We start from the raw sequence: 13,067 nt of genomic DNA, 5'->3' as shown, positions 1-13,067 counted from the left end.
AGAACTTTCTAAAACGAAGCAATCAAGTCCCTGGTCCGGGAAAACGGGTAACAGGAAGTTAATGACGATATTCCGGCAAAGGAGTCGCCGGCATTAAGAAGATTCCGCGAATTAGGGCAAACCTTTGGGTAGCCTTGGTTATGAAGGAGAATACGCGGAAAGTGAATTCCCGCGGTGAACAGGATTGGCGATGAGATGAGCTCGACGATGACGAGATTCCGTGGTTGACGAAGAAGTTTGCCGGGTAGGGTTGCCGTGCTTGGTTGCATCGAGGCTCCTCCGAGCTTGTCACGCCTAACTGCCGCCTACGCTCCATAACTCCTCCTTCCGACTTGTCGCGCCATAAGCGCCTCTCCGCTTCCGCGAGGATCGAGGCCTGCCTGCATCAGGATCACATCTTCCGCTACCGTCTGCGCTAGACCACCTCCGTTCTCCATGAGCAGTTCGCATTGCCGCTTGACTTCGTCTGCGGCTTCCTCCTCAACGATCCCCGACGTTCTCCACGCGCGACTCTACTGCTCCCTGGGCAAGTCCGCCTGCAGCCGCGCATTGCAACTTCTCTTGCATCGTGTGTGACCCCCTGCACATTGTCGTCCTGCACGCCGTGCAGCTGCTCTTCCGCTTCTTGCTGCCGAACCCATGTTCGCCCGGCCTTGCCGCGTCACTCCCGCGCTCGCACACGCGTTCCAGCGTTGCTCGCGCCACCTGTCCTCCGGCCGCCCAGCGCTTGCACTCCAGTGCGCCGCGTGCCGCTCGCTCCTGCACGCGCTGCCACGTCGCGCTCCACCAGCTCCCGTACGCCACCGCGCGCACGCCATCGCCCTGCGCTTCTAGCTCCTGCGCACGCCGTCGCGCACGCCTCCCGCGCGCCCGCATCTGCGCGCTCCATGCCGCCCGCCTGAGCCGTTGCCGCTCCGCCAGCCGAGCTCCGCTCCTGCTTCGGCCAAGCCGCTCCTCGCTCGCCTAGTGCACTAGCGCCACGTCGCTCTGCCGCCCGGGACCTCGCCCGAACGCTTGCACCACGAGCCACCCTCGCTGCGTCGCACGACACCCGCTCACTCCGCTCCACCCGCGTGGCGTTCACCCCTTGCTGCCGCGCACCTGCGCTCCGCACCCGAGCCAGCGCATCCGCGCGCCGCTGGCCTGCTTCCGCTCGCCCCAACGCCCGGGCCTGCCCGCGCGACACCCGCTCGCGCACGCCGCTCCGCTTCCGCGTCTGCCATGGCCCGCACCAGCTACTGCTCCCGCCTGCTTCCACGCGCTTGCCCGCACCGCCTGGCGCCTGGGGCCAAGCCCTGCGCAGCGCCTCCTGGGCCTGCTGCTGCCCCTGCGCCGGGCCCGCCAGCCAAGCCGCGCCACCAGCAGCTCGCCCCCGCACGCGTCGCGCCTGTGCCCGCAAGCCACGCGCCCGCGCAGCGCCCTGCGCCGCCCGCTCAGGCCCCCCTGGATCCGCCCTGCACACCGCCGCCTGCAGCGCCCCGACCTGGCTGCGCCCGAGCCGCCGCACCGGCTCGCGCCCCGCGCTGCGCGACGCCGCCCGCGCGCGCGCCGCCGCTCCACCACCGCGCGAGCCGCGACCGCCCCAGCCGCCAGCTGCGCTGCGCCGTGCGCCTAGGTCCGCTGCTCGCCCCCGCCTCCGCTCGGCCGCTGCCGCTCGCTCTCGCTCTGCCGCGGCCCGCGCGCCCACCAGCTGCGCATCCGCCTGCCACCGCTCGGGTCCCGCTGTGCGCCGCTCCCGTGCCTGTGCGCCGCCCGGGGCAGGAGCACTCCATTTCACCACCGCCAGCTACGTCTAGAGGAGAGAAAGGGGAAAAAAAAAATGGGGATAGAAATAGAGACCAAGGGAAACAGCGCTGGATTTTATGGAAACAGCAGGAGGCGCCAGGGATAAGGAAACAGAGGAGAAGGATGAACAGACTTCTCCAAGGACTTATGCGCAATTTCTGAAAACTGCAGGGACCTGTTTGTAAAACCAAAATTTCCCGTTGATTTAAAACCCGAATGAAGAAATGTCCAAAACGAAAATTGGAGAGTTTTTCAAACTCTACAACATTGCTTTAGGCCCCAAGTTCAAAAACTCAAAATTTATATTTTTACACGTGAATCTTTGAACAAAAGTCAGATTTGAATTGCTTTTGTCCTAAAGAGCGTAATTTTATAAAATTGAGGACCTAACTGCAAGCATTTATGACACGTCATAATGACGGGATAGACTCGTCATAATGGTTGGATAGACATGTCATGATGAGTTGCACTTTTACACTTTAGTCCTGAGTAAATTTGAAAGTTACTTTTATAAATCAAATACTTGGATAAAAGGACTTGTACTTTTATAAAATTACATAGACACCCTTGTTTCTACCATTTTACCCAAAATTTTTATACAATTCAACACTTGCATTTCCAATGCAACTTTTGGATAAATATATATATTTTTACAAGGAATAAAATAAGAAAAACATGTTTACCAAAACCACCTTTCACTTATTTTTAAATTACCCTTATCTAGTTACATTTTGCAAAAACAACCCTAGGTTTTTCTGTAATTACAAAAATACCCTTTTTACTTGTACTTCTAAATTTTCAAAAGTTTCACATAAACATACACAAGCTTTATGCAGACAAACACATATTTCACACTAACAAAATATACGTCTAGCATTACAAATACACGAACTGTCACAACGGCAATGGATTCGCTGCTACTCCACCGCCATTGAAGTGTCAGGCGGCTCCAACACGACCAAGGTTATCTACTTCCCGATGGCGCTAGAATCCGCACCGCTCACCTGGCTCGAAAGCCTCAAGCTAGACTCCATCAACTCCTGGGAGGACCTGAAGAAAACCTTCATCGACAACTTCCAAGGCTCCATGCTCCGTTCAGGTACTCGCCATGACTTGTCACAAGTCAACCAGGAGGAGAACGCGACCCTAAGATCCTACACCAGGCGCTTCTTCGAGATGTGCGCCACCATCGCCAACATCACCAACGAGGACGTCATCCAGTGCATCCAAAACAGCCTCGGCTCGAAGAACATCTACTGTGACCTTGGCCGCAACCGCCCCAAGACTGTCATGGAGCTCCATGACATGATGCAGTGATGGGCCAACCAGGAGGATGAGGAGAACGAGCGCTTCCCCAAGCGCAACAACGACAAGCGCAACAACGGCAACCGCTCCGACAAAAGCCAGCAGAACTACTTGGAACCCCCCTGAAAGCGCAAGCCAAACCATGAAGTCGTGGCTGTAGAGCGCAACTCGCATGGCAAGAAGTTGGGGAACCAGCAGGATCAATTCAAGAAGATCTTGCACAAGCAATGCCCGATGCACCCCAAGTCCAAGCACACACTCATCCAGTGCATCAGCCTCCGCAAGTCTCTCAATGTACCTCTCCCTGAAAAGGGGAAGGATAAGGGCGTCGAGGAGGGAGACAAGTCGGGGGCCTAAGGATATCAAGATCCTAAGAACGTCGTCAATGTTATCTTCGGCGGCGACGGCGGCTTTCCAACCAAACGCGTGCAGAGGCTTACTCTGTGTGAGATATTATCTTTTGAGCCAACCATACAGCGGCCCTTGAGATATAGCAAGGTCCCAATTTCTTTCTCTCGAGACGATCACTGGACCAGCTTCTCCGAGTCCTGAAAATTCCCGCTTGTTTAAGATCCTGTAGTGGCCAGTTCACAGCTCACCCGAGTACTCATCAATGGCGGGAGAGGTCTCAACATACTCTTCATGAGTACTTTGAAGAAGATGGGGCTGGACATCTCCAAGATGCTCACCCCAAGCAAAAGGCTCCTTTCTATAGCATCGTTCCAGGAAATGCAGCTACATCGATTGGTTTGGTAACACTACCAGTTACCTTTGGGACAAAAGAAAACTACCGTACGGAGTACATTAAGTTCGAGCTGGCAAACTTTGAGTCCTCATACCATGCCATCCTCGGCAGAGCTGCTCTGGCTAAATTCATGGCCATACCCCATTACGTCTACCTGCTCCTCAAGATACCGAGCAAGACAGGGGTCCTCACCTTCTGTGATGACTTGAAGAAGTCTTACGACTGTGAACAAGAGGCAATTGAGTACGCCTCGACTACACGCATGCCAGAACCTTCATCTGAAGTGTTCACAGCCGCACAGCAGCTCTCCCAGTTGGAGATGGTGATTCCAGCTGTACCTCCACAAAAGAAGCTAGGCCAGTCGATGGTGAAGCCCAACACCAACAACATCGGCATGAAGACCATCCAACTGTAGGAGGGCGACTCGTTTAAGATGGCACTCATCAGTGCCAGGCTAAATGGCAAATAGGAACTCGCGCTTGTTAACTTCCTTAGGGCTAACCGAGACATATTTATGTGGAAACCAGCAGATATGCCAGGGGTGCCCAAGGACTTGATCAAGCATTGCCTAAAAGTTGATCTGAAAGCCACCCCCAAGAAGCAACAACTGCGCCGGTTCTCCCTCGACAAGAGGGAGGCCATCAAAAAGGAGTTAGCAAAACTACTCACGGCTGGTTTCATTAAAGAAAGTCTACCACCTAGAGTGGCTAGCTAAGCCTATACTTGTTTTGAAAAAGAATAATAATGAATGGAGGATGTGTGTGGATTATACGGATATCAACAGACATTGGTCGAAAGATCCTTTCGCGCTCCCACGCATCGACCAAGTCATCGACTCAATGGATGGCTGCGTCCTGCTCTCTTTCCTTGACTGCTACTCAGGCTATCGTCAGATTGCCCTCAAGGAAGAACACCAGATCAAGACAGCGTTCATCACCCCATTTGGAGCATACGCCTACAAAACTATGCCCTTTGGGCTGAAGAATGCAGTGGGCTACATATCAGTGAGCCATCCAGCTTTGCCTCGCTGATCAGCTACACTGCAATGTTGAAGCTTACATGGATGACATGGTCGTCAAGACAAGAAACCGCGACGAGCTCATCTTCGACCTCGAGGAAACCTTCAACAGCTTGTGCAACTTCCGATGGAGGCTCAACCCAATCAATGAGTCTTCGGCGTACCACAATGGAAACTACTCGGGTTCATTATCAGCCACCAGGGAATTGAAGCCAACTCGGAGAATATCACCGCCATCATTGAATAGGGGCCCCACAGACGATCAAGGACGTCCAGAAGCTCACAGGGTGCATGGCAACCCTTAACAGATTCATCTCTTGACATGGGGAAAGAGGATTACCTTTCTTCAAGCTCCTGAAGCGGCAAGACATGTTCCAGTGGACAGAGGAGGCGGCACAGGCGCTGGAAGATCTCAAGCATCATCTCCAGTCACCCCCTATCCTCACTGCTCCATTGCCGGGCGAGAACCTGCTACTCTACATCACCGCAACTACTCACGTCATCAGCACAACCATCATGGTGGAGCGCCCGAAGGAAGGCCATGCATTTGGTGTGCAGCGGCCAGTGTATTTCGTCAGCGAAGTCCTCTCTGAATCTAATGTTCGTTACCCATCAATTCAGAAACTTCTCTATGCTATACTCATCACTTCCAGGAAGCTTCACCACTACTTCGACGAAGACAAGATTTTAGATTTCACTAATTTTCCATTGGTGGATATACTCCACAATCGGGATGCCACTAGACATATCTCCAAGTGGGCGGTGGAACTGGGAGCTCTCAGCATCGATTTCAAGACTCACACCGCCATCAAGTCACAAGCACTAGTCGACTTCATGACAGAGTGGCGTGAAAATCAAGTTGCAGCTCCAACCAACATACTAGAGCATTAGGTTATGTACTTTGACGGTTCTCTCACGCTCGGAGGCGGTGGCGCAGGAGTTCTTTTCATCTCACCTAAGGGTGAACAGCTCAAATATGTGTTTCAGATACTATTTGAGGCCTCCAACAACAAAGCCGAGTACGAGGCGTTACTGCATGGGCTACGCCTGGCTGTCTCCCTTGGCATCAAGCGATTACTTGTCTATGGCGACTCCTTGCTGGTGGTTCAACAAGTCAATAAGGAGTGGGATATCAACAATGTGACACCTCAGGTATATGGGAGCCAGACTTAGTGCATTGCATGTAGGATGTACTCTTGTGTGTTGTTTAAGGACAAGTTTTTAGGGTGTTTTCTGTAATTTTAGAAAAATATAGGGCTTAATGTGCAAAATGTGTGTGAGGGTGGATAATTTTGAAATATAAGAAGGACTGTTTTGCAAATGATGCTTTTACTTTTAAACCACTGTAAAAAGTGAAAACAAATCAGGGAGTTGTTTGAAATGTAAAATTTAGAAAGGTTTTAAAAGAAATTTGACTAGTTGTATGGTTTTTAAAATAACTTTGAATCTTCAACTCCCATGAAGTCGAACCCTAAAGAAAAGTTGTAGAACTTTTTATTCTCTACACTTTTGGTTTTTGGAGTATTTTCATTTGAGCTATAGTTTGAAAGTTACTCAGGCTTTACAGTGGAGTCCCTAGGTTTTTCAGTATTTGCAACCAGGTCCCCATCGTCCACCTCCAGCTGCTCTGCTCTGCTCTGCTCTGCCGCGCGCCGCTGACACCGCCGCTTAACTCCGGCGACCTGCTCCGGCCGCCACCTGCCCCCGCGCCGCTCGTCAGTCCCACCTCCACCTTCAGCGCACCTGCCCCGCCGCTTGCCAAGCCTTGGTGGCCATTTCCCGAGCCGCCACGCCATCTCCGAGCTCGCCACGGCCGCCACGACGTCGCCGGCGTCCAGCTCCTGCTCGCCGCCCTCCAAAGCCTCCACAAGTGCATAAATAGCTCCGTGGCCTCCTGCTCGAGTTCTTTTACCACCTCCCCGAGCCCAACTCCACCCCGGCTTCCTTCTCCCGCGCCTCGCCGCCGTCCGCCATTGCGCCGCCGTTCGGCCTCGCCGTCAGCCGCCTCCTCCAGAGCCTCCCACGCTCGACCCTGACCTCCACCAGCACCACCTCATCCTCCTGAAGCTCATCGTGCCGGCCATTTTCCAATTCCCCCACCGGAGACGCCTGCCCACGAGCACACCGCCGCTCCTCCGCCGCCGCAGCTCGGCCCCATCGTCGTCCCACTGCTCCGCCGCCCCCTAACCCCTGCCAAGTGGAGCAACAGCACCACATCAACCTCACGAAGCTCTCCAGGCACTCCTCGACTACTTCCCGACCCTCCAGTCACCGGAACGCCGCCACCGAGCTTCCAGCCGCCGCCGCCACCTCTGTCCACCGTCGCGCCGCCGCTACAGCTCCTCTCCGTCCCAACTCCGGTCACCCATGAGTCCGTTGTAAGCCCTTGAGCAATTCCCCTCCCTTTCCCCTCGCCGCCGGCGAGCTATCTCGCCGGAATCGCTCGCCATTGATCTATCCCCGAGAGGAAAGCCGGCCAGGGACTCGATTGCTTTGTTTTAAAACTTTATAGGGGCCTGTTTGTAAAGAATCAGTACCCTTTTTCCATTTCCTTTTCAGCTAACTTTGAAAATTCATAGGAAATCGTAGAAAAATCCAAAAATGATAAAACCAGTTCTGTTGTGTTCATAAAAATGAACACTACAACTTTTGTTACTAAGATGTAGTGTGAAATCATCTGATTTTGAAGTTATTTAAATATTTTCAACAAGGGATCTTTTGTTTATAACTTATGTGATTTAAGTTTATTTCCTGCAATTCTTGGTCATTAGTTAGTTTAAGTAGTGTTAGTTTTGTAGGAAATGTCCAAGACCCGTACAAGTTTGTAAATTGAGTAATTTTAGGATTGGTTAAAATAAGTTCAAAACAACTAAGATTTGAGTATAATAAATGCTAAATATGCTTAAACCTATGTTTAGGAATAAATTGCCTTAGTTTGTGATACTTGTTTAAGGACAAATACTTAGTTGTTTAATGAGCTTGTCATTTGTTGTGATGTTGGGTGTATGTTGATCTGTTAAATTACAACTTTATCGTGAAGGAAAGACTTAACATGTTTGTTACTAAAAATCAATCCTTGCATATCATGTAGACTCGCCAACACTCGAAGACGGAGACTACGAGTTGATCTTGGAACCCGAACCTGGGCTATCTGAAGACTCTGTCCAAGCTACTGAAGAAGTGACTGAAGCCCCGAACCAACGTTCGGAAGTTTTTAACTCGTCTGACCCTAGCTTCACTTCTGAAGGCAAGCCCCGGTGCACATCCCAATATTTTCAGGCTATTACAAATTCAGTATTAAATTATATATATTTTGCATTACGTCCAGGAGTTGAGATGAAACCCTAGTTGCATGATATCATAGGAAACCAATGTGTTGTACCCGAGTCCTTATCGCTTAGATGTTCTGCTAAATAGGACCGGTAAAAGTCGAGTGATATCCTGTCACTCGCGCGATATAGGAGTTGCTGGTTTACAAATTCTGCAACCACTATAAGGATGACGGACAGGGTCATGTGTTGTATCATGACCTGGAAGTTTACCCTGTCTGTTTTGATAAAAGCTTTAAGGTCGAAATGTGTGGTAGTGGTGGCTAAGGTTTTGAAAGTACTAGCCACATGCCGTGAAATATGGTAAGCGGTAAGCCTAGTAACCGATCGGCCCGGCAAGTGGACATACCTCCCACCACTCGTATTTTCATTTTTCTTGTTACTTGATTCGACGTGTGGGAGTACGTGTTGCAAGGGCAACCAGGAGTACGGGTTTTGTAGTCGCGCTACAGCCGTACGTCCTGCACACATTGGGTGTGCGTATGGTCCTGCAGTCGCTTGTGGTGGCCCTGATCCACGACCCGGAATGAAAGGCAAACGGTTGCTTCGGAATCATCGTTGGATGTTCCAAGCGTGTGTGTTAGGTTTACCTTGCAAGGTTGAAATTCGGTCCGGATCGTCCGCCTCTCACGAAGACTGAGACTGCTTATTCCTTTTACCACATAGAGTAAAAAGTGTAAATAATGAGGAAAGAATTTTGTTGATTGATAATCTCTAACTTGCTTGTTTAGTATAGGTGCTTACCTAGAATGGTTAATCAAGTTAGAATCTGGAAGCTAAAACTTGGAAATAGATTATACTCTTTGTTGCTTTTCAGCTGAAAAATAAACCCAGAACCTTACCATACCTTCATGAGTCTAGTTATGGGCTTAAGTATACCCAAATCCGGGTAAGTCTTGCTGAGTATTAGTATACTCAGTCTTGCTAAAACTACTTTCAGGTATGCCGATTGAGAATCAGGTTGATAGTGCGTCCTGCCCCTTTGCTGTTCCGCCTGGTTGGTCCGTGGAATGGGATCCGTCTCCGGCCAGCATTGACCCCTCGGAGTGACACCATCGACTGGGCTACGCATGGTGCTGCTGATGGCGACGTTGTTAGTCGCGTTGTCTTTTCACTATGACTTTGGTCAACGGGTGTTTACCCGTTGTTTTTAATAACCCTTTGTTTATGTTGCTCCAGTCAGGGCCGGAGAAAACTGGTTTGAAATAATACTGCTTACTCGGTAATAAAGGCTTGCGTTGTAATATACCTGGAGTTCTTCTTGTATGAGTATGACCTACTCCGATCCTGTGTAACCGTGGTTGCATCGGGCGGTGACCCGACAGACCCATGGGTTATTCCGTTTGAAGTGCATTTGAGATCATCATGTCTTTGTAAATGATGACTAATGCACTTGAACCGGAATAATTCAGACGGTTCTGCCACAGCTGGTATCAGAGCTGTAGGCTTACCTACACTCTAGACAGGATACAGGAGAAATCCAGGGATAATACAGTGCTTAAAAATGATTTCAGAATAAAATTTGGTATAACAAAGGAATTTACAAAAAGGCGTTGGATTCACTAAGGTTGTGTGTGTAGTTCGTAGAGCCCTAAGGGTTAGGTTGGGGAATCTACCAGGTGACTACTAGTTATTATACTAGGTTTCTAACTTCCAGCACTACTTTCTGCAAAAATTTAAATTCATGTACAACCCAACCTTATATTCCGTAACGACACCTTCGAGCGTAAGGTAAGAAGGTAAGGATCCTCAGCAGTGGCCTACTTGAGATGCTGCCAATGTACCAACTTCGGTTGACTACATTGGGAGTATATGGTTCGGCGCAGGGTATGGCGAACGCTGTTCATACCCCCGCATTTTGCGGTACCCCCGTGAATACGTTATTCAATAACGTATGTTAACGTTGTCTGTACGGCGGTAATTGTACAGATGCTATTTCTATAGTGAACAGTAATGTTTGGGGACGCTTTCATGACGTGCTGGCATGAAAGGTTCATTATTCTATTGTGGTTTTCTGCAGGTACACTAACCACGAGTAATAGGTATGCGAATAGGAAGAACAACTAGTTATATAGGGAGAGACGTATGATTATGTCACCGAAATTAACCTCGTAAGTCCAAAGCTTCTTTGGCAATTGTGTGTTGGTGAGGTCGAATAGAACCGTGCATGCATTTTAAACCTATTTGAATGTCTTGTCTGAGTGCTTGATTAAGGACTGTTGAAAAGTGGTTTATCTCAGATACAAACTTGTCACAATCCTTCAGACAGTCATCGGGTTTAGTATCTTTCCATTGTTTATCTATCTTTGAGATCAAGGATATCCTTTCAAAGTGCTGTTATCCAAATCAGTTATCTCAGTACAACTATCTAATGAAGTCTTCTGCAGAAAAGTTACATTCTAGCCGTTAATCATTTCCTCAGATTCTTGCTCCATGTTGCTATATCTTGTATCTTACCATTTGAAATCTTACTTCAGATGGCCGAGACTCCAAATATTCGTTGGGATAGCGAAGGACACGCTCATACCAATGCCTTGCATTGGGAGGGCTTTCCCCGTCTCTTGTGGGAGTCACTTCAGATTTTTGGCTATGACGCACCTCCACGTTACGACGGATATGAGTTTGTTGAAGCGGGTGTTCCTTGGTGTAGGGTGAAGCTGACTATTCCGCAGCATCCCTCTCGCTATTTATGGCAACCTGTCACAATTTGCATCACTGGTCATCGTCTTGTGGATACCTTTGAGTCTGCTGCACTTGAAGCTATTCATGTCTTCTGTGACAAACACCCCGAGGAAGTGGCAGCCTACCCGATCGGATTGTTCCCAGCCACAGATTCTCGTGACCCCGAGTGGACTTTCAGGATTTCTTGCTGCAGTCATCTATTGGGAGATCTGACTCTCGAGACACTGCAGACTCTTATCCGGTTCATGAACGTGCAGCATCATTATCAGTTGCTGCAACGTCGAAGCATGAACCAGCTGTCCACCTTAGTTCAAGCTCACCATGGAACTATCACTCAGCAGCTTGATGAGCTGAATGAGCTTCACACTATCCAGAATGCTCAGGTCGACCTGTTGGCCCAGCGTGATGTGATCATCAATAACCTAGAGAACCAGATCCAGGAAAGGGAGACGGTTATTACCCAGCGCAATACCATTATTGAGTTCCTCCAGGATCAAGTTCAAGATCTCACTATTGAACTTGATGATGCTGTCAACCATATCAACGAATTTCATGAGCAGCCTGTACCACCTGTAGTGCCAGAAGAAAGTGAGAGTGAGGAAGAAGAAGAAGATCCAGAGGAAATAGAAGGAGAGTCAAGTCTTGACTCCGAGCACGGTGATCCCGCCCCAAATCTCCAAACTAATCACTCATCTTCCGGAAGTTTGTCGTCGGTGGGAAACCTCGACGACTATTAGCTCATCGCTCTCTTCGCTGTAATGGATATGTCTAGTGTAGAGTAGGATGATCTGGTGGGTAGAATAAGCAGTTGTATGGACTAAGAACCACTTGGATATAATATAACGTGGTGTGCTTTGTACTGGGAGTTGTGGAAGTTGTGTTGTACTATATGTTGAACCGCATGTTCAGTTATGGAGTTTAAGTTTAATGTTCTGTTGCTGCATATTTTGTCTCCATATTTGCATGTGATGGACCAACTGAACATATGATATGTATGCCTGATAACAAAAGGAAATAAGCGTGAGTGAACATGATGGATTTTTCCTTTTGTTTCAGATGGTGGGAGCAACATGTGGAACCCCTGAAGGTTTCCGGCCCGACCAGGCCAGCGGTTCGCAACAACCGCCACCTCCGCCGCCCAATCTAGCGGAGGTAATGGCCCAGCAGACTGAACTACTGAACCAGCTAGTGAGGGCACAGCTAGGACACTTCCATCACCAAACCAGAAACCGCGAGGAGAATGTCTCAGCCGGGTATCAGGATTTCTTCGGTACCCAGCCCCCGCTATTTCACAAGACCGAAGAACCTCTAGACGCTGATGCATGGCTCCGTACTGTGGAGTCCAAATTTGCGCTACTATCAGCACCATGCTCAGAGGCGAACAAAGCCCTCTTTGCAGCACAACAACTCCGTGGAACTGCCCGTATATGGTGGGACCACTATTCTGCGATGCAACCAGATGGTCATGTGGTATCTTGGGAAGAATTCAAGACCGCATTCCGCGCCCATCATATTCCTGAAGGCTTAATTGAGCGCAAGCTCAATGAATTCTTGGCGTTAACCCAGGGTACTCGTACTGTCATGCAATATGCACAGGCATTTAATCACCTGTGCCAATATGCGAGCTACCATGCAGATACTGACGCCAAGAAGAGAGACCGTTTTCGTCGTGGTCTCAACACTAAGCTCCGGGAATGACTGAACTTAGCCCGAGCCGGCACTTTCAACGAGTTGGTCAATATGGCCATCACTCAAGAGGACTGTATCTCAGCTCATCGGGCTGAAAAGAAGAGGAAGATTACCCCTGGTTCCCCTGGCACTCAACAGTCGAGGTTCAGGTTGGTGCCGCAGTCAACGACGCGACCTCCACCTCGCGCCAATTTACCAGGGAGATGGGTGGCTAGGCCCCCACAGCAGTCCCAGTTTAACCGACAGTCAGCTCCTCCTCAGCAGCAGCAACAGCAACAAGGCCTCAGGCCCACTTCCCCTCCTTTTGGTCAAGGAAACAACGGCAACCGTTGTTTCAATTGTGGCAGCCCCTCGCATTTCATCAAGAACTGTCCGCAACCTAGGAGATCATTCCAAGGTCAGCTCTCCAACGCAAACAATAAGGGCAAAGGGAAGAAACAGATGGTACAAGTTCGCCAAGGCAGGGTAAACTTCACTGCCGTCTCCGAACTTCCCGAGGGCGCTCCTATAATGA

The sequence above is a fragment of the Panicum hallii genome, chromosome 6 (assembly GCF_002211085.1).
Source record: "Panicum hallii strain FIL2 chromosome 6, PHallii_v3.1, whole genome shotgun sequence".
Classification (NCBI taxonomy): domain Eukaryota; kingdom Viridiplantae; phylum Streptophyta; class Magnoliopsida; order Poales; family Poaceae; genus Panicum; species Panicum hallii.
The sequence above is the reverse complement of the archived record's forward strand: the minus strand, read 5'-3'. Positions refer to the sequence as shown.